The sequence below is a fragment of the Urocitellus parryii genome, chromosome 4, assembly GCF_045843805.1.
Source record: "Urocitellus parryii isolate mUroPar1 chromosome 4, mUroPar1.hap1, whole genome shotgun sequence".
NCBI lineage: Eukaryota > Metazoa > Chordata > Mammalia > Rodentia > Sciuridae > Urocitellus > Urocitellus parryii.
In genome coordinates this window covers 128272142-128290986 of record NC_135534.1, presented here as the reverse complement: position 1 = coordinate 128290986, position 18845 = coordinate 128272142, and the positions used below count along the sequence as shown (strand labels likewise).

The 18845-nt window shown below is 42.1% G+C and overlaps 1 protein-coding gene across 1 annotated transcript in view; it reads right to left on the bottom strand.

Moving 5' to 3' along the window:
• Slc28a3 (solute carrier family 28 member 3) overlaps positions 1 to 16445 on the bottom strand; it is a 103817-nt gene extending 87372 nt beyond the window's left edge. Inside the window, exon 1 of the mRNA XM_077796992.1 lies at positions 16397 to 16445. The gene's annotated coding sequence lies outside the window, so the exon portion shown is untranslated. The remainder of the gene's footprint in view (positions 1 to 16396) is intronic.
• Between the last annotated feature and the right edge of the window lie 2400 nt (positions 16446 to 18845).

The following is an 18845-nucleotide window of genomic DNA, read 5'->3' as shown; positions in this document are numbered from 1 at the left end:
AGACAAGTCTTCAGATGCAGATGCTTACACCTATATTTGCACACTCCTTATTGGATGCTTCCACTTGGATAGTCTGAACCTGGAATCAGACCCCACAAGCAGGGTCCATTCCTGTTTTATTTCTGCTGCACATTGCAGGGACATTCACCCTGCTTCCTAAGCCAGAACCTTGGGGAGACTCTCACTTGTTACTTTACTCTCACTTCTTACACCCAACTAGTCTCCAGTTTGTACCTCCCCTTTCCTGGCTTCCTGAAGATCTCTCCACTGCCTTCCCAGTTCTATTACCTCTTGTCACCTGAACCATTGCCATAGTTCCTTTCTCTACTTCTTGCCTTTAGACCTTACTCTTCTAGTTTATCTTCCCATGACTACGTGGTAAGGGGTATTTCACCATGGACATTTGATCATGCCCTTTCCCTGCTCAGTAATCTTCAGTTGCTCACTATTGCTCACAGGAAAAACAAAAACAAAAACAACAAAACAAAACAAAACAAAAAAACAAAGACCGAACCCATCCTATTACTTTTTAATTCCCAACATGATTTGTTCAGTCACAAGGAATACCTCGTGGTCTCTATATCATGTTAGACTTCCCACAGTACTTTGCACAGGCTGTTTCTCTGTGTGCAACAGTGCTCCCACAGCTCTTGACTCCCCCTTTATTGTCCACATGCAATCTACCAGGTGCACAGTCTCCTGCTGTCCTGACTTCCCTGGGTGACACAGGCCAGGCTCTGAAGATCTGCCCAGTTACCAGGAGCACCCACCTAGGTCCACATCCCGAGCTTCATGCCCCATTATGCTGCTTCCATTTATATTGTAGTGAGGCTCTAAGGCCCTTATGTGGTTTACAACAGGCAGTGGATTTACTCTGCATAGAAAACCCAAGCTAGAATAATGAAGGGAACAAAATGAAAGTCCATATGCCAAAATTGGATCATTCAAATCTTTGTAAGTTGAAGTTAATAAAGCAGTTATAGGAGAACTCTAAAACTCATATGGTGGTGCATGCCTGTAATCCCAGTGACTCAGGATCTCAAGTTCAAGGGCAGCCTCAGCAATCTAGTAAGACCCTGTCTCAAAATAAAAAGTAAAAAGGTCTGGGGATATAGTTCAGTGGTAGAGCACCCCTGGGTGCAATACCTACTACTGCAAAAGAACAAAACAAAGCAAAAAATCTCACATAGGGGATTCATCCCATTTAATTTCATCTGTGTCTCTTATTCCCCTCTTACATGCGGAGATTAATTTGTGGCTGTGAGGATTAAGAGAGCAAAGTAGTAGTACACCTTGAGCTACAATGCACTTTATTGCAATTGTCTACTTTCTTTATTTCCTCTGATGATGTATGAAATCCTTGAAAGCAAAGAGCCTAGCACTATGCAGGGTACTATGTAAATTCTCTGCCAGTGTGAGGCAGTACTGCTTTTTCTTGTTAAGAATACATTTTTTTTGAATAGTTCTACAAAATAATTAACTGGTAAGAAAATGTTTTCTAATAATTGTTTTTCTTTTTCTTTTTTTAAGCACTGGGGATTGAATCCAGGGGTGCTCTACCACTGAGCTACATCCCAGCCCTTTTTATTTTTTAATTTGAGATAGGTCTCACTAAGTTGCTCAGACTTACTGAGCTTACTGGCCTAAAATTGTGATCCTCCTGTCTGAGCATTTCAAGTCTCTGGGATTACAGGTGTGTGCCACCATGTCTATCTTCAAACACTTCTTTAAAAATTATTGATATGTCTTTGGGTAAACAGAGCATCTACCTTGTATTGATATTCTTCTGATACCTGGAGAAAATAGTGCATAATATCAATCACTTCTGTGCTATTATCTACCAGGTATTATTCTAAATGCCCTTATCTCTTTAATCCTCAGAAAAGCCTGAATTCCTTATTCCCAGTTCAAATTCAAGGCAGCTGAAAACAGGTGGATTAGTTATCCTGCCAGTTCTTGTTAGAGCCTCATTCAAATCCACTAAGCAAGAGGGAGTCCCCCACCCCTGTGAGCTTTTAACTGTGAAGAGCATTTTCTCTCTTAAATTCACATAATACCTCATTTAATTCTCACAACCACCCTGAGGCAGGTACTATTATTGTCTCTCTTTCGGAAAAGGAAAATGAAACTCAGGGGTGTCAAGTACGCTGGCTCAAGTTGTTTGACTAATAAGTGGCAAAGGCAGAAATTGAGCCCAAGAAGATGGACTCTGAAATCCAAAGTTTAACCCACGGGCATGATGGTTTTCTCTGGATACACTCAGTTACAAGTAGTGTAAACAGATGCTCTTTGAGCCAAAAATAAATTGTAAACATCCTAAGTAGAAATGCTTTTTTTAATCACACCTTGCCCACTAAACTTCCTGCTTAGCAACACAGCACACAGGAGACAGTTGTTTCCCCTTCTGACTATGTGGCTTCTCTGCTCCTTCCCAGCCTCCTGAGAGGATGGTACTGCATGGTTCTAGTTTGAGAAATAATCTGATTTCAAAATCAAAAGTACATTTTCTGCTGATTTGGTATTGCTTTTCCACCTCTGTAAAGTAAAACATCCCAAGTTGAACCATGGCAAGGTGTGGACTTTCTGTACAACCAGAAACTAATACTTGGAATCAGTCACCAGTGACGGAGCAGGTAAGGGAGCCTGGCTCCAGGCTACTGAGAGGGGCCCCTCAGTCCTGCAGCGGTGGGCCTGAGGGTATTCGGCCTTATGTGTGAAAAGGTGAAGGTCAGGAGGCACCAAGTACCCCACAAGTGCTTCACAGAGGGTGAGAAGGACTGGTCAGCTCCACACCATTCAGATCTTTTGGCCTAGTTTAGGGGTCCAGGACACACAGCTTGCCCTGTGTTGAGGGAGGAGAGAACCTATGGCTTCAGCCCTTGGCAGCAATTTAGAGTGGGCCCTTAACCCCTCTGCCTCTCATGGGGGGGGGGGGTTAGAGCATTTTATGAGTAATAGTTCATAAATAATAGTTATTTCTGCACTAAAAAGTTTGACCACCTCCTTAGTGGAGGTACTGGGGACTGAACCCAGGAATGTTCTACCATCCCTAGGAACCACACTCCCTTTTTAAATTTGAGACTGGGTCTCGCTAAATTTCCCAGGCTGACCTCCAACTTGTGATCTTCCTGCTTCAGCCTCCTGAGTAGCTGGGATTACAATTCATCTTATATAAATACACAAATCCTAAATTCACACATACAGAAATGTCCATTATACCATTAATAGTAATAAAAAATTAGAATAGCTTTTGGGAAAATGGTGAATTATGGTACAGTCATATCATGAAATAATAACAGAAGGGTAAGGCACATCTATAAGAACTGATAGAACAGAATTTTGCAAAGTATGTATGGAAAAAAAGATTCAGAACAGTGTTTGTAACATTATCCTATTTGTGAGTGTATTTGGAGATGGTGTGCATATGAATATCAATCAAGGTTTACAAAAGGACTACCAAACTAAAATGTTTTGGGGATAGAACTGAAAGCCAAGGAATAAATCTCAGGACAGAACCTCAGAAGAGCTAACAGGACCTCATTTTAAAGTATGGAATTGTAAAAAATTTAAAGATTAATTTCATGTCAACATCTTGATGTGGGAAGGAAACTGCGGGTATTTGTGGCTAGACCAGCAGAAAATGCACTTTTCCCTCAGTATGTGTGGATATTAGGGAGCCCTCCCACCATATATACTAAGATCCCTGGGTGTTCAAGTCCCTTATATAAAATGGTACAGTATTTGCTTATATTCTATGCACATACTCCCATACTTTAAATCACCTTTTGGTTACTTAAATACATAACACAATGTAAAGTTATGTAAATAGTTGCTATCCTATGTTGTTTAGTGGAATAGTGACAAGAAAAAGTCAACATGTTTGGTACAGGTGCAATTTAAACAGTGTGTGTGTGTGTGTGTGTGTGTGTGTGTGTGTGTGTGTGTGTGTGTTTTACATAGGATTGAACCCAGGGCCTCATGCATGCTAAGCAAGCACTTTACCACTGAGCTTCAACCCCATATCCCTTGCCTTTTATTCCTTAGTTTTAGACAAGGTCTGGCTAAATTGCAGAGGCTGGGTTCAAAGTTATAATCCTCAGCCTCCCACAAATCGTTTTTGATTTGTCCTGAGTTGAAACTTTAGATGCAGAACCCCCAAATTCAGAATGCCAGACTATAAAGCAAAAGGGGGAGTTATCCTCTTAATGGGGAAGCCATTGGGAGATTTTTTTTCTTTTTCTTTTTTTTTTTTTTTTTGGTACTGAGGCTTGAACCCAAGTATGCTTTACCCTGGAGCTATATCCCAGTCCTTATTTCTACTTCTTCTTTTTTTTTTTTTAAGGCTATAAAGCTTTAATATTAACAGGTTAAAAACAAAATAATTAACAATAAGCCAAACAATAGCAACAAAGGCAGACAATAAGGAGAGTGCTGGAGATGTAGCTCAGTGGTAGAGTACTTGCCTAGCACATGCAAGGTATTGGGTTTGATCTCTGGTGACATGATTTCCCAGCTACTGAACCACATAGCCAGCCCACTGATAGAAGCTGCATTGTGCAGCCATGGAGCTGCAGAACAGTGGCTTGGGAGGGCTGAAGCACAGGTAGTGAAGCCTACATGTGCAGGGGCCATGCAGAGCCCGCCATGCCAACATGAGCCTGAGGCCCAGCTAGCCAGGGCTGTGGCAAGCCAGGGTGCACTGACCTGTTGTGCTGAGGCATTCCTGCCTGGGCCTGTGTGGGCACCTGCTCCACACAGCACTGCAGCCTGCAACACCAAGCATTCATGATGAGGTGATCTCAGCCTCCCGCTTCCCAACAAGCTGGGAGAAATGGAAGTGGAGCAGGCTTGAATGGGACTGTAAGGCTAACCAGTAGCACTGGTACTTTTCCAACCCTGATTAGCATAAATCTGGACCCATAGCATTGACCCCAGTGCTATATAAACCCCTGGACTAGTATCCTCATATGGAAAACCTGCTATCAGGTCCTCTCTTGCCTTGTGAGACGTCTGTTTCTATTCTTAAATAAACCCTACTTTTTTTTCATTCTTGCCTTCCATTTGGTGAATTTCTCTCTTGGGATCTGTGAGATAAGAACCTGGAAAGATGTTGGCTGTGAGCTGTTGTGGTCTGTTGCAACACTGGACTATGGAGGACATAGTCTACTGGGTTTTTTTTAATATATTTTTTTTAGTTGTCATTGGACCTTTATTTCATTTATTTATATGTGGTGCTGAGAACCAAACCCAGTGCCTCATATGTGCTAGGCTAGCGCTCTACCACTGAGCTTGAGCCCCAGCCCAGCCCAGCATAGCTCACTTTTAAGGGCTGCAATACATTTTGAGGCTGTAGTGGTCTGCTGCTTATGCAGACACCACCAGCTCCAGCAGAAGCAGAGAAACCTTGGTTTCACCAGCAACACACACACACACACACACACACACACACACACAAAGATTATGAAGTAAAACTATACTAAAATATAATTAGGCATTTAAAAATTGTGATACAACAATATAATATGCTTCTGTATTGATTATATTAAATAACAGACTAGTGATCCTAAGAACTACCTTAATTTCAAAATAATAACAAAATTTTGGCTGGGGATGTGGCTCAAGCATGCGTGCGGCCCGCGTTCGATCCTCAGCACCATATACAAACAAAGATGTTGTGTCCGCCGAAAACTAAAAATAAAATATTAAAAAATTTTTAAAAAGGTCCATTGACCACAACAAAAAATTAACAACAAAATAATAACAAAATTAAAAAATATTTTAGAAATCTGAGACAACTATAATGTAATATAAAAATGTCTGTGATCTCTCTTGGTGAAAAGCCACGGGGATTGCAATACTACTTTATTCATGAATGAAATACTAAATTTCAGCTGGAGATTAATGAAAATAGGATACATTCAAGTCTATGGAGCCCCTCGGTGAAATCAACTAGTGTATAGATAGGAAGCACAAGGGCTCCAGGAGGAATCTCTGGACATTGTGGCATTAGGTAGTTGGAGCAGAGGTGGAGAAGCTCAAAGGACACAGAGAACACTCCAGCCGTCAGGCAAGAGAAGACCAGGAGAGAAGAGTTAAGTATTTAAGATAAGAAAATGTCCTTGGGAGGGAGCAGAGCACTGCATTATCTACAATTCCTCTTGGGGTTAACTATGTATGTGGTCTATTTAGATTCTTCTCTACTGGATCATTCTCAGTGTTCTTTCAGTCATTTAGTTAATATTATTTTTGAACTCAAATAATACACCAAGCAAGGAGTTCTAGGATTGGGGATTCTTATCTCTGCCAGGCATTCAGTATTCCTGGATTTAATCCTTGCAATAGCCCCATTATATATACATTATTGTTACTCCCGAGACATAGAATTGAGGCATGAGAGGAAATGGATGGAGCCTGGGTTTGGATCTAGCTGAGTCCTATATCTGAACCACCTTCCTGTAAACAAAACAAAGGCTTTGTCCTCCTGTGGTTTATCTGTTACTGAGTCAGTGACCCATGAGTCCTCTAAACAGAAGTCAGTTCTCTAAATAAAATTATAAACAAAATCTCAGATTCTCCCTTGCCTGCACACTACCCCATGTCCCATGTCATGTCTCTATTTCACTGTTGTTCCCTGCTCCTTTAACAGTTTGACTAAAAAAAAAAAAAAAAAAAAGGTTGGTGCTACTCTTGTGTCTTCTTACTCTCTGCCTCCCCCCATGCAAACCAGCTCTGACTTTCCTACTTCTCTCAAGCTGCTCTTGTTAGAGACCCCCAGGCCTCTGTTTTGCAAAGCCCAGTGGCTGCTTCTCAGTGCTTATCTCTCAGCTCCAGTCCATTTTCTGGAAACCTGTCTTTGACTCATCACTCTCCTGGTTTTCTTCCTTCTTCACTGCTTTTTCCCAGCTTTGATGGCCTATATGAATAATAGTTCTCACCAGAATCATTCAAATCATTGTTGACAGAGAAAACACTAGTCTGGGCCCCCCTTAGTCATTTTGAATCAGAATGGGTGGTCTGGGTATCCATGTCCCACTATTTTAAAATAAATTGTAGAAATCAACTTTTTTTTTTTTTTTTGGTACAGATAAAAGTTTGTCTTTGACTTTACAAATTACTTTTTTCATAGATTTTTAAAATTACCGTTTCAATATTAAAATTTAAAAATTACAAAAGTAATTTTATAGATTTTAAAGATAATTTTAAAGATGGAAATCAAGCAACAGATATAACAAATAGGTTCATGGTATTATGTTAGAATGTGGTTAGTGCTTATGGAAAAAAAAAAAAGAAAAATTCGGTAGAAGATGTGGGGTGTTGGGAAGCCAGGGACAGGGTGGCTCGGATCTGTGTTTCTAGGGTGGCCCCCTGGGTACAGTCGTCTCTTGGTATCCTAGATGGGTGGGGATTGGTTTCAGGACCCACTGTAGATACCAAAACCTGAGATGCTCAAGTCCCTCACATAAAATCTCATAGTTTTTGCATAAAACCTATGCACATCCTCTCTTATGCTTTAAATCCTGTCCAAGTTATGTATAATATCTCATACAATGTAAAAATGTCACAGAAGTAGTTGTGATATTGTCCTGTCTAGGGATAATGACAAGAAAGTTTATACATGTTTGGTCAGATGCAATTTTTTTCTAATATTTTCTTTTTTCTTCTTTTTTTTTGGGGGGGTACTAGTGATTGAACTCAGGGCCACTCAACCGCTGGGCCACATCCCCAGCCCTTTTTTTGTATTTTATATAGAGACAGGGTCTCACTGAGTTGCTTAGTGCCTGGCCATTGCTGAGGCTGGCTTTGAACTCGTGATCCTCCTGCCTCAGCCTCCAGAATCACTGGGATTTCAGGCGTGTGCCACTGCACCGGTATCTAATACATTCTTTTTAAAATTAATTAATTTAGTTTTTCTAATATTTTTGCTCTGTGTGATCAAATCTTTGCATGTGGAACCCAGGGAAATAGAAGGCCTGACTACACCTATGGTTGAGAAGTCACTGGGAAAAGCTATTAAAAACGCCCTAAGGCAGGAGCAGGAAGGTGTAGGAAGAGCTCCAGGTTGGTCAGGGTGGAGGAGCTGAAGGGAGCAGGCAGAGGAGGAGGTCAAGTCTGTGGAGGGCCCTGCAGAGTGTGGCATGATTGCACTTTCATTTTGTTTTGTTTTTGCTGTGCTGGGATGGAACAGAACGCAGGGCCTTGCACATGCTAGGCAAGCACTCTACCACTGAGCTGCACCTTGATGTACATTTTTAAAATGTTGCTCTGCTGTTGTGGAAAACTAACTGAACCCATTTCTTCTTAGTAGATGTACTTCTAGGGCCACCTTCTGCTTTTGATTAGCTTAAGAAAACCTAATCAATTCTAAATACTGGCCCTGTCGGGCCTTGTTAAAGGTGATGTCAGATCTTTATTGTCCCCTAGTAGCCCTCATTTATCTTTATTTTGATCCATGTCACCCTCAGCTTTAAACTTGGTATTCCTGGTGGGTTCCAGTTAGGGCTTATCCTTTTCAGAAAATAATTTATTTCAATTTATTACAGTACATCTGTTTCTTATGAATAATAAATTTTATGCATGTTTATAAATGTGGCTTTCCCATATTTGTTCTCATCCACTCCTGTAGGCCTGGTAAATGCTGCAGGAAAACTTCATTCTGACAGTATAACTAAGGTATAATTTTATTATATTTTCTTAACCTCTGTCACTCAAGGAGGAGGCAAAATAGAATTTATGTGGCTGGAAAAACAAGGTGGCAGAGATTTATTTATTATGTCATACTGCAAGAAGATGTTAGTATTTATTGGACTAAAATGTAAACGTGCAAAATGGTCTCTAATTGGAGCCTGATTGGTATCATGTGCCTAGGAAGGTGGAGCCCTAGAGACTGCTCTGATTTAAAAAAACAAAGGATAAAGTGTCAAAGGGAAAAGATGACATTGAGAAAAGAGAATTCTCAACCTTAATCAGAAGAGACCAGTTGCTGAGCTCTCTGGCTGATCCAGGAATTAATGCCTTATCTATGGAGTCAGACTTGAATTCCTAAGCACATTCTCCCTGATTATTTACTGCTGTTGCAGCAAAAAGGCAAATAATTTTCAAGAGCTTTGGAATCCACTCCCCACCCTTCCACCCTCTGAGACAGTTTCTCAGTCTGTTGACTAGTCTGGTCTTGAGCTGAAGTGATGGTCTTGCCTCCCAAGTAGCTTGGACTACAGGTGTGCGCCATTGTACCTGGCAATTGGACTTCCCTTGACTCACCTCTGTGCTGTCTTCAAATTATTGCCTTTACCTGTCTGCAGTTTTGGAAAACTTATTTGTCCTTAAGGTACAGGATATACTGAATTGATCCCTTTAGTATATTCCATAATACTTTGTATTCACACAAATGGTTCACTTAGTAAGAGCCTATGATCTACCAGGCCCCACAGACTACTGTTTATAAGTGTTTCATTTATTCTTATTAATGGTATGGTACAAATATGGCTCTTAGTCCATTTTTCCAGATGAGAAAAGTGAGGCCCAGAAAAATTAGGTATGTGCCTTAGATTACAAATGGTAATAAGCCAAGCTCCTAACCTCTTCATGAATGGTTTTGGTCATATTGTGTCTTGTACCATTGTTATTTGTTTATACTTCTGATATTTCCACGGGGTGATGAACTTCTTGAGAAAACAGGGCAATGTTATTTTGTCTTTAAGCTCTCTACAGTTCCTGGAATAGCCTCCTACGCATAGGAGGGGCACAGTAACTATGGGGTAGAGTGAATGGTACTCAGGGTGCTACTTTGAATTTCCAAGTTATTCACACCCTCCAACAAAGGATATTTTAATAAAAATTGTGAAAGAAATAAAGGAAAGCAAAAGATTGCCCCAAAACTCCGTTCATCTTGGTTCTAAAGCTAAGTCACAAAGCAATGAAGGAGACACATCTATGGTGCATGGCGGGGGGGGGGGGTTCCCTTGGGAAGGGGTTCTCTAACATCGGATTAAAGAGTCCTTCATTATAAAGTTGTGTTGAAATACAGTCCCAATTTATAGATTAAAATGTTACTAATACTGGCAAGGTGCTGCAATTCGGTTGCCTGGAGATGACAGACTTTGTTAATCCAGTAATGCCCAGTATTGTTTACTGAAACTGGATCTGGAACTGGATCCTTCCTTCCTTTCTCCTTCCTTCGTTCCCTTCCTTCTTCTTGCACTGGGCATTGAACCTAGGGGTGCTTTACCACTGAACTATATACCCAGCCTTTTATTATTTTTAATTTTGAGAGAAGGTCTTACTAAGTTGCTAAGGCCGACCTTGAACTTGTGATCCTTCTGCCTCAGCCTCCCGAGTCACTGGGATTTCAGGGATGCACCACCATTCCTGGCTCTTTGATCTTCAAGATCAGTGAAAGGCTGGGAGAGCTCTCCATGGCATTTACTCCATGTGTGCACCAGCAATTGTAAGTAGCTGCCTGCAGGTATTATGGTGCCAACCTTAGTAGAATCCTTGTCTTAAATTAGCTAGGAAATTATCTCTGCTTTCCTTTATAGATTTGATATATATGTATGTATACATTCTTTGTTTTGCTTGTTTTTGAAGTTTGTAGGAATGGTATCATAACTGCATGTATTCATCTAAAACTTGTTACTTTTTTTTTTCTCCTCAACATCACTTCCCAGATCCAATTCTTCCATGTTGAGGCTTGTAGCTATCATCCAGTTATTTTCATGCTCCGTGTTATTCAATTGTGTCCACTTACCACGTTAGTTTGCAGCCTTCTGTTGATGGACTTTTTAATGGGTTTGGAACTTTATACCAGGAACAATGCTGCTAAGAACTTCTTTGAGTGTTTTTGACTGGGTGAATAGCATATGCCTGTAGTCCCTTCCTTTGTGAGGCAGGAAGATCACAAGTTTGAGGCCAGTCCTACTAAGTGAGAATCTGTCTCAAAATAAAAAAATCAAAAGGGCTGGGGATGTAGCTAAGTGGTAAAGCATCCCTGAGTTCAGTCCCCAGTACCACAAACAAAACAAAACAAAACAAAAACACCTCAAAACCACAAAGGAATATATTTTTGGAGAACAGGTACAAGAATTCTTAGGGTATATATTTAGAAAAGAAATTAATGTAGTTCAAATTTTCAAGATAGTGCATTATTGTTTCCCACATTTGCAAATATGGAGGGGGCAGGGGAAGGAAGAAGGATGGAGTGAGGCGGGTGGGGATAAGTGGCAGAGCAGATTCAGGACATTCAATCCCCAGCATGTACAGACAGACAGATACACACAAACACACACACACACACACACACACACACACACACACACACATACAAAAGATAAGTCCTCCCCTCCAATCAATGATTTTTCGTAAACAAAACTAATATCATTACTCCTCCTTAAAATTCTTAGGTGTGTCCCTAAATGCCCTTAGAGCAAAGCCCTTTTTCTTTGGGATAGGGAAAGGATTTATAATATTAAATATATTTAATATTATATGATATACATGGAACCCTCATTTAATCCCTTCTACAATCTCATGCAAAATGATTATCCCTATTTTATGGGGAGAGTGGCTGAATTCTTTCCTCCCTCCCTCCCTTCCCTCCTCCTTCTCCTCCTCCTCTTCCCATTCTCTTATTTCTCCCCTCTCTCCTCTGCTCTCGCTCTGAGGATCCCTTCATTTGGGCACCTGAGAACTCTGGTCTCAGAGCTCCACTTTGTCTATCCCTGCATTCCAGAGCCCACTCTAATTCTTGCTACTTCTCCCAACCCTGCTTCCCTCTCTGCCACCAACAGAGTTACCTGGAGCCAGGTCTGAGGGCTTTTGAGAACTGCTTTTTTTAAAATTTTTTTTTATTAGTTGCTCAAAACATTCAATGATCTTGACATATCATACATTTGATTGAAATGGAGTATGAATTCTTATTTTTCCACGTGTACAGATTGCAGGATCACATTGGTTTTATAGCAGAATATAATTGAGAACTGCTTTTTACAGATTCCAGATTCTCCTAGATGGGTTGCTATTTTTTTAGGAATCTCATGAACTAGATTATAAATACTGTTTACCACAGGGTAGAATTGAAACCACAGGGTAGAATTGAAACCACAGATTGGCTGTGGAGAAGGGTTTGGAAAAAGTCAGTAAATGAGTCAGTTGACCACATGGAAAGTACAGTGAAGACTTTGTATACTTCATTTTTATTGTTTTATATAAATTGAGTGCTATACATCTTTATATTAGAAAGTTTACAATAATCTTAGGTATATGTGTGTGTATGTGTACAGCACATATGGACTTGTTTGGAGAGACCCAGTGGTTAAATATTAACCAGCAATAGCATTGTAAGCTAAATAATATGGTGGTAAATATCATTATAAAGATGTGTGGACACTTTCTTAGATGTGCTTTGAGAAATCATTCACAATAAATAATCTCCAATAGGGCTGGTGTACTGATGCACATCTGTAATCCCAAGGACTCAGGAAGCTGAGGCAGGAGGATCACAAGTTTGAGGCCAGCCTCAGCATTTTAGTAAGACCCTGTCTCAAAATTAAAGAAAAACAAACAAACAAAAAAATGTCTGGGGATGTGGCTTAGGATTAAATCACCCCAGGGTTCAATCGCCTATAAATTGCCTGTATGAGAAAAAGAAAAAAAAAAAGAACAACCCTAAGAACAAATTTTTTTCTTTGGTCTCTGTTCACAGAGTAGTATCTCTAAATAAAACCTATGATTGTGAGCCACATATGTAACCTGAATTTGCTTACAAAGCAGTTCTCAGTGACATTTTGCTGACCTTGCCCCACATGTGGCCCCCCACATTCCCTAGTTTCCCTCTTGATGTTTTTGGGGATTCCTAGGACGAGTCACCAATCCCAATTCCCGGTAAGGCCCTTCAAAGCTTTCCTTGCTTTTAAGGAAATTCAGCCTCACACTGAGTGAGCTCCTTTCTCAGTCTCTTCTCCTTGGGCCCTTTGCACTCGTTCTTTCTCCTCTTTCTTTCTTTCTTTCTTTCTTTCTTTCTTTCTTTCTTTCTTTCTTTCTTTCTTTCTTTCTTTCTTCCTTCCTTCCTTCCTTCCTTCCTTCCTTCCTTCCTTCCTTCCTTCCTTCCTTCCTCTCTCCCCTTCCTTTCCCTCCCTCCCTCCCTCTCCCCTTCCCTCCCTCTCCCTCCTTCTCCCCCCCCTTCTCTCTCTCTCTCTCTCTTTCTCTCTCTCTCTCTTTCGTACCAGGAATTGGACCCATAGTTGCTTTACCACTGAGCCACATCCCCAGCCCTTTTTATTATTTTTTTTTATTTTGAGATACGTTCTTGCAAAGTTGCTTAGAGCCATGCTAACTTCCTGAGCTTGGCCTCAAACTGTGATCCTCCTACCTCAGCCTCCAGAGTCACTGGGACTATAGGCATATGTCGCTGTGCTTGGTTAAGGGCCTTTGCATTTTCACGCTTTCTGCCCAAGGACTTTTCCTCTTGCCCTTGGAAAATGCTGACCACTGGCCTTTCCAGCCTCAGCATTTGTCACTTCCCCAGGAACAGCATCCTTGACCTTTCCTCCAGTATCTTTCAAAACATCTTCTACTCTGTCACATGCTGCTTACTAATGATGTACCCCTTATACATCCGTGTAGTTGTCTAATATCAACTCATCTTTGAACTCTCAGTGACTGGAAAGCTGGCTTTGCCATTGCTGCTTACCTGGCACTTGGCACAGTACCTAGCACTGGGAAATAAATGTTTGTTACTTTTATTTGGTAGTGAGGATTGAACGCAGGGGCACTCCACCACTGAACTACATTCCCAGCTCTTTTCATTTTTTGAGACAGATTCTCACTAAGTTGCCCAGGCTGGCCTACAACTTACAGTCCTCTGCCTCAGCCTCTGGAGTTGCTGGGATTACAGGCATGGGCCACAGCACCCAGCTAACATTTGTTACTTGATCAGTCAGATATGTCCCTCGTTGTGACCATGAGATCCGATGGAGGCATCCCTGTATGGGTTCCTTGAGCAAGTGATCATTACAGGCGATTTTACTTATGCCTGGTTAAATACTTTGCAGTCTGCTGAAGGGCGAAAAAAAGTACAGGAGACAGGAGAGGGTGTACCTTCGAGGAAGCCTCAGGGGACTTCTGGAGCAATGGCATGTCCTGTCCTTGATCTAGGTGGTGGTGACATGTGAAAACTTGTGGAGTGTATAAATGTTATGTCTCAATTGCAAAAATTATAGGCAGCAGTACAGTGTACAGGTCATCTGAGCTCTGGACTTGTTAGTTGCGGAGCAGGCTGAACAAATGTTAGCTAAAGGGTGGGCTGCACACTTGACCCTCACCCATCTGGTTCCTTATGGCTTGTTTGCATCAAGGCTGAACACTCAACCCCACTCAAGGCTGAACACTGGACGCCCAACTCTTTGGTGCAAAGGAAACCCACATCTGACCCCTGACCCCTCTGCCAGAAGGCAGAAGATGACACCCTTAGCAACTACTGTATGATCCAATCACTGTACGCCAATAAGGCGGCTTGCAGACCTAAAGACCCCATTAATTTTGGCTATAAAAACTCTCTCCTGCCGGGCCCCCCTCTTTTGCTCTCTCTTTATTCTCTCTCTCTCTTTGTTTTTCTTTTCTCTTCCTTCCGTGTTAATCAGACACCACCGCAATAAAGATCTCTTGGTCTCTCTAAGTGTCGTGGTCACTTTCCTTTCATCCAGTACTGAAACCCAGGAAGAGGGTGAAAACCCACTTTTGGGTCCTTCTTCCTTCGGACGTGCCAGTCACCAGATGACCCGAACCCATTTTCTTGACCTCCACAACTACATCCACCACCGACCTTCGATTGGTGAGTTTCCCCTTTCTGGAGTCCTAAACCCAATGGTGGTGTCGGAGGATTTGACCTTTTCGCCCATCTTTGGGGAGGAAAAGATCCCGTCAAAGCCTTCAAGGCCATGATGGTCCCCATGGACGCCCTCCTTGGGCAGATTTGACTCTTGGGTTCAAAATTCCTTCCCTTCCTCTTCCCTGGCATAGACCTCATACATCATCTTCAAAGGACTGTTAACTTTCAAGAACACATAACAGAGAGGAAAATCCCAACCCACCTAGACCTTCACGATCTAGGCGGCCCTCATAAAGTCTTCTCACCTTTAAGACTTGGCTGCTAGAGATATGCTTACTCTCCCCTTCCATTCTCCTTCTCTGGCCCTGGAGTCTCCAGCCTCTCCAGGAGGGGTCCCAAAAAGCCTTGGTCAAGGTCTCCCATGGCCCTGGCCCTGTCCAGTATGGAAGCCTCAACTATCAGGATTTGGTGATGACCAATCTCTGCAGCTCGAACCTGCCACTAGGCAGTGCCTGATTTTTGGCTCTAGCGGGGATGCTCCTTTTGACAATAAATCAGCTCCCTCCTCTCCCCATATAATGTTTGCAAGATGGGCAATACATACTCTATGCCTGCTGACTCTCCCTTACAATGTCTCTTAGACAACCTCAAGACCCTCTCCTTGACACCGGACATCAAACACCACAAATTGATTAAATATAGCACCCAGGATTGGCCTAATTATCCCCTAGACAACCAAAGCAAATGACCTCCTTTTGGATCTCTGGATCCCTCCATTCTAAGGGATCTGTACAACTACTCTGAGCATTCAAAAAAGTGGATAAACGTCCCCTATATTCAAGCTTTCTTCTTGCTCTGATATAAGCCTGCTCTCTGCACCTCTTAAAAACCTCTACAAATTCTTCTAGCTTGCAAACCAACCCCCCCCAACCACTGACCCCCAACCTTCTCTTCCTCTGGACTCATCCACTACTTTGGACCTTGCTAATGAACCTCCACTCTATTGTCTGGCTCAAATAGGTCCTCACCCTTAACCTTCTGCCCCAGCCCCTCCACCATCACCCCTGCCTCAACAACATGCTTTCTCCCTTCCAAATACTAGATCAAAAACCTACACCACTGTCCTTCCCCAAACTGTTGCCCCCTTATGTGAGGTAGCAGGTACTAAATGAATCCCTCCATCCACTCACTCCTCTCTTCTCCTGTCTGTGACCACACCAGGTCCCACCAGGCCCCCTTACTGGCTAACCCAAAGCTCAAATGAGCTGAGTAGGGCCCTCAAACCCCTATCTTATATCTGGTGAAAATAGCCTTTAAAGTTGCTTTGTTATCACTGAAAACAAGGTTACTAAGAATTTAAAGTTCCTTACAGGCTTTTTGGGATCTTTGCTCCTGTCCTCCCCTCTGCTCTATCTGTTCTACTGCTCGAGTTTTCCTTGCTAGGGAAAGTCCCAAACCCCTTTCCCATTATTTTTTTACATCTCCTTCCTAATTCTAAAGTCTACCTGAGCTCCTCTCAGCGCCACCTTCCTGTCTCCCCCCGACCCCCAGGCCCACAGAAAAGTCTTAACTGACCTTCTCCAGAAATCTTCACCACGGCTGATTTTAGGACTATCAGCAAAAGAGTCTCTATAACAAAATTTAATGTAGATAAACTTCCTCTTTTTGTGTTGCTCGGTTTTACTTGGCCACTTGCCTGGAAAAATCAGTAATCCAGATGCTAGACACCTCCTCCCTAGTTTTTCACAAAAATATGTAAACAAGCCCTCTGGCCTTGAACTGGGGATTCCTAGAGATGTCTCCATTTCTAAGATAAGAGAATTTACCTGTTGGGCTCCATGGTAACTGCTGGCAGGGGGAGGAAACAAAGAGAAGATAAAGCTCTCCCCTTCTCAGGTGTCCTTGAAGTGTTAACTTGCCCAGAACAGTGAAAAAAAAACCTGCTTTTATGTGAACTTCTGCAGACTATGAACTTCTGAGTCCCTCCTCTTACATGCTGGGTATAAATTTCCAAAACTACCTGAACTTGGGGTTCTGGAGATTGATTGATTGCAGCAGAAGCTGTGACCTCTGAGCCTGGCTGCAGCCAGATATAACTGTTTCCTCATCTTCAGTGCTATCTGTGGTGCCTTGCCTTGTCCGTCCCTACAACAGTATAATTCTATATACTTAAACCTGTTTATGTTTTCATGAAATGGTAAACAGATGTGATTAACTGTGTACTGTAAATAACAAAATATTTCTTATTAAAATGGAATAATTTGCCTAAATTCAGAAATTTACAAGGATTGTGTCAAAATGTGAATAAAAAGGGGTTAACAGATGAAAAAGAGAAATTAGAAGGTTCTAGGTATGGATTTAAGAAGGGAAAAAAGTGTTTCTGGATAAGAGAGTCTATGTGATTAAGTAAATAAGAGGGTTTAAGTAGGTGATAAAGAAGGTCTGTGTAAATTGGTTATATACGGAAGATTTTGAGCAAGTAATCTTGAAGGAGTTAAGGATTATACAACTGTGGCTAAACAACAACTGTTATTTTGCAAATTTGTAATATGGTCAAGCAAGTCCTGGACCCATCCTAGTGCAAATGGCACTAGCAGAACTAAGAAGCTGCTCTCAAGTCCCCCATGAGTGACCCTTATGAGAACTCAGCTGACTCTTAACAATAGATAGAAACAAAGTCAATTTTGACCAGCTTGATCTTAAACACCTACCCCAAATAGTTAAACCAAAACACAGTCATTTGTGGGGGTAATGAAGGACAAGAAAAGCTAGAAAAGAGGAGACAGCAACCAGGCCAACAGTTTCCATGGGGAATGTTCACTCAAGTATGACCTTGGCTCCTCTCCTTTGCAGGACTCTTATTAGTTCTCTTTATGTTTCTCCTAATAGGACCATGTTTATTAAATTGTCTACAGAAGTTCCTGCAAGATCAGATACACAAATTCACCAACCAGTTGGTCAATCAATTACTCCTTCAAGACTACCAATCCCTGATACCCAAGATGAAGACCTATGAGTCATGACCAACTCCTCCAGCTCCAAAGACTCTGCCCCCATCTAAAACTTTCCCTGACCCCTTTTCCAATTTTTACAACCCCTCTTTCACTTCCCAGGAATGAGAACTACTCTCTAGCAGGTCCACTCCACATGTTCTGTCTGCTGTACAGTATCCCCACAAGGAAGCATCAAACCTAAACTCCTCACGCATCAGATGAGGAGCTACCAGCCAGGTGAAGACTGGCAGATCGACTTCACACACATGCCTAGGCACAAAAAACTTCTCTACCTACTCACTTTCATTGATGCTTTTTCAGGTTGGATAGAAGCCTTCCCTACCTCCAGGGAAAGTGCTGACACTGTTGCCTCCATCCTCATTGAGCAGATCATTCCCAGGTTTGGACTTTCCACCTCCATCCAGTCAGATGATGGTCAAGCCTTCACTTCTCAGGTTGTTTAATTAGTCTCCAAAGGCCTCAACATCACTTGGAGGCTCCACATCCCCTCTGGACTCCAATCCTCAGGTAAGGTTGAGAGAGCTAACGGCATTCTCAAGGATCATCTCACTAAACTTGCTATTGAACCATGCTCTCCTGGCCCAATCTCCTGCCATTGACCCTCACTGGAATTCGGGCAGCCCCTAGAGCTCCCACAGGCCCCTTTGAGCAACTCTATGGGTGCACTTTCTTAGCCAACCAAAGCTTTCCAATCACTCCTACTCCCCTTGTGTCCTATTTGCCCTATCACACTTCTACGCAAACTCCTAAGGGAACATGTAATCTGGTGCCTTCCTGCGCCACTCATTGCCTAAATTCCAGTGCAACCACAAACTGAATTGGACCCTCTTCAACTGGGTGACTCAGTCTTACTTCAAGAACTGCAACCTCAATTGTTGGAAACTCGCTGGATAGGCCCCCATACAGTCATACTTACTACCCCAACAGCAGCCAAGCTTTTGGGTCACTATCCCTGGTACCATGTCTCCCACCTTAAAAAGGCACTTGTTCCAAATGTCCAGTTCTGGACT